The 3,285-nt window shown below is 44.0% G+C and overlaps 1 protein-coding gene across 1 annotated transcript in view; it reads right to left on the reverse strand.

Annotated features, from left to right (window-relative positions):
* SERPINB9 (serpin family B member 9) overlaps positions 1-2,099 on the reverse strand; it is a 65,590-nt gene extending 63,491 nt beyond the window's left edge. The window contains exon 1 of the mRNA XM_077770014.1: positions 1,895-2,099. The gene's annotated coding sequence lies outside the window, so the exon portion shown is untranslated. The remainder of the gene's footprint in view (positions 1-1,894) is intronic.
* Positions 2,100-3,285: the final 1,186 nt, after the last annotated feature.

Here is a 3,285-nt window from a genome sequence, read left to right on the forward strand (position 1 = left end):
TCTGGGGAGTCCCTGAAGACTCCACACACAAACTAAAGAACTGTTACAAACAAATTCAGCAAAGTTGCAGGATATAAAATCAATATACAAAAATCAGCAAATTTTTCAGAGAAATAGAACAAACAATCCTAAAAAGTGTGTGGAACCACAGAAGAACCCAAAGAGTCAAAGCTATTTTGAGAAAGAACAGAGCCGGATCACATTTCCCGATTTCAAACTATTTTACAAAGCTATAGTAATCAAACGCAAGTTGGGTTTAAAATAACAAGATAAATAGATTGACGCTAGAATACATTAACAGAATATTAGAGAGCTAGAAACAAACCCACACATATATGGTCAATTAATTCACAACAAAGAAGCCCAGACTACACAATAGAGAAAAGACAGTCTTCAATAGTGTTGAGAAACCTGGACAGCCACATGCAAAGAATGATACTGGACCACTATCTTACACTGTACACAAAAAAATAACTCAAAATGAGTTAAAGACTTAAATGTAAGATCTGAAATCATAAGACTCCTAAAAGAAAACATGATGTGGGGGGGGTGAGCTCCTTGACATTGGTCTTGGCAATGATTTTTTTTTGGATTTGACACCAAAAGCAAAGGCAACAAAAGCAAAAACAAACAAGTGGTACTACTTCAAACTAAAAAGCTTCCATAAAGGAATCCATCACCAAAACTGGTCTCCTAAGGAATGGTATGAACTGGTATGACAAGGTAACCTATAAAATGGGAGAAAATGTTTGCAAATCATACATCTGAGAAGAAATCATATTTATGTTATCTATATATTTATATATTTTATAGATAGATGATAGATAGATATAGACATAACTCAATGGCAAAGCAAACAATCCAATTAAAAACTGGGAGTAAGTGAATATACATTTTTCCAAAAAAGACATACAGATGGACAACAGACAACTGAAAAGATGCTCAACATCACTCATCATCAGGGAAATGCAAATCAGAGCCACAATGAGATAATCAATTCATAACTACTAGAATGATTTTATATCAAAAAGATGAGAAATCCCAAGTGTTGGCAACCCCTGTGGACTGTTAGTGGGATTATAAATTAGTGAAACCATATGATCCAGCAATTACATTTCTAGATACATATCCAAAGGAAATGGAATCACTATCTCAAAGAGATATCTGCACCCCTATGTCCACTGCAGCATTATATACAATAGCCAAGACATGGAAACAACCCAAGTGCCAACTGATGGATAAATGGATAAAGAAAACGTGATAAACACACAGACACACAGATACACACACACACACACACACACACACACACACACAGGAATATTATTCAGCCATAAAAAAAAAAGAAAGAAAGAAATCCTTCTTTGTGACAATATAGATGGACCTTGAGGGCATTACGCTAATGAAGTAAGTCAGACAGAGTAAGACAAATACTATGTGATCTCACTTACATCGAGAATCTAAAACAAAGGGGTAAACCACCCAAATTCATAGATACCGAGAACAGACTGGTGGTTGCCAGAGCTGAGGGCTGGGGCAAAGGTGAGTGAAATGGGTGAAGATGGTCAAACTTCCAGGCAAAAAAAATTCCAGGTATACGAAATAAATCTTGGGCATGTAATGCACAGCACAGTGACTATATTCTTTTTAAAAGGAAAGAACAGACTCTGCACATCCTACTCCACAATATAACAGAGACTCTCGTGCCTGTGCAGTTTTTATTTTTCATGATTATATTAAGAATACACATTCGTTGTAGAAAAATTTTATGTGTGTGTGTGTGTGTGTGTGTGTAGTCTCCAAAAAATAATAATAATATGCAAAACCCACCTACAATCCTGGAACCTATTTTCAAAATATCAGTGTATAAATTTCTTGCAGCTCTTCTACTCACCTGAAGCCACGGGATTTTGGATTACTGCTCAAGATGATCCCGACGACCAGATTTCTGGGTCATGCCCACTACGGAACAGATCTTAAGAAATAGCAGTGAAATCCGAGCGTGGAAGGGGGCTCAGTAGTGCATGACCCCAGGACTCCGAAACTTCCTTAGGTGCATCCAAATCCCAGCTCCAGCGGCCGCCACTCTTAGGATTCTCCACCCCCGTGCCCCAGTCCCCCGCCTCCACCTGCTAGGAACGCCAACGGAGCCCGTCTTCGTGCTGCCCACCAGCGAGCACGGAAGATGAGAACTGGCTGGTGTGCGAGCCCCGCAGTCCATCCACTTCCACGCAGGCTCTGCGGCCCGGCCTCAGCCTCGCGGCGGTCAGCGCGCAGAGGGCGCCCCTGGACGCCACTACCCCGTGCGCAGGGCCTCCCAGGCGTCCGCACCTGCAAGCTCATCGAGGCCGCGGCCCGGAGGCCACTCCTCTGAGAATCGTAGGGGCGGAATCGTAGGGGCGGGGACCCGCAGCACCTCGCTCGGGCGGTGCCGGGGAGGCGGGCGCCCTGGCGGCTTTCCTAGGGCCTGCCGCACCGGCCCTGGTTCCACACCCAGGGCCCTTGTTCGGGATCCAGTACTTCGTGGGTTTTCAGGGCTGGAAATGTCCCAGCCCCGCTTTTCCAGAGGGGAAAACAGAAGCTGAGAAACGAGACTTCTCATGGGAGGCTGGGACATTTCTTGCTCTCAGGCACAGCTTTGCTGATTGGCTGTCCTAGTGGGAGCCGCGGTCTCCACTCAACCCCCCAGAAGCCGAGGTTTGGAGTTCTGTCCCTTTGCTGGTTGCCAGAAACTGTTCACGTTACTTAACCCCCTGGGCCTCAGATTCCTCCCGGGTTTATTCATTGCTGAGGATCAAATAAAATCATCTATGTAAAACACCTAATGCAAGGCAGGTGCTCCGTAAACCTTTGTAAGTGGTTGGGATTAACTTCTTCCTAGAATTAAGTCCTGGGAGGATTTTATGTTGTAGATCCTTACAGGAAACACTGCAGAACATAATGGAAATGTCTTCTGGTGCAATTTCATAAAAGATGTGGAAACATTATTCTGGTGACTGTGCCTTTTACTAAAATTAGATGTTGAGGGACCCTCCAAAGGCAATTTGACAGCTACAGTTTTAGAGAGAATTCTGTGGGAGCTCTTAGAGCATATGCATGTTGTTTATTCTGTATGCACTGTGGCCTTTCACATGGTTAAGGTCTTACTGTACTATAGGTCTAGAACACGGCCACTGGTGTTCATTTTTGTAACTTCCTACTGACACAGCCTGACACTTCTCCAGACAGCAGCAAACACACACAGTGCTGGGGGCAGGGCAGGTGGGGGGGGGGGGGGATGACAGG

Source organism: Crocuta crocuta, unplaced genomic scaffold (assembly GCF_008692635.1).
Source record: "Crocuta crocuta isolate KB4526 unplaced genomic scaffold, BGI_CrCroc_1.0 scaffold24, whole genome shotgun sequence".
Lineage (NCBI taxonomy): Eukaryota > Metazoa > Chordata > Mammalia > Carnivora > Hyaenidae > Crocuta > Crocuta crocuta.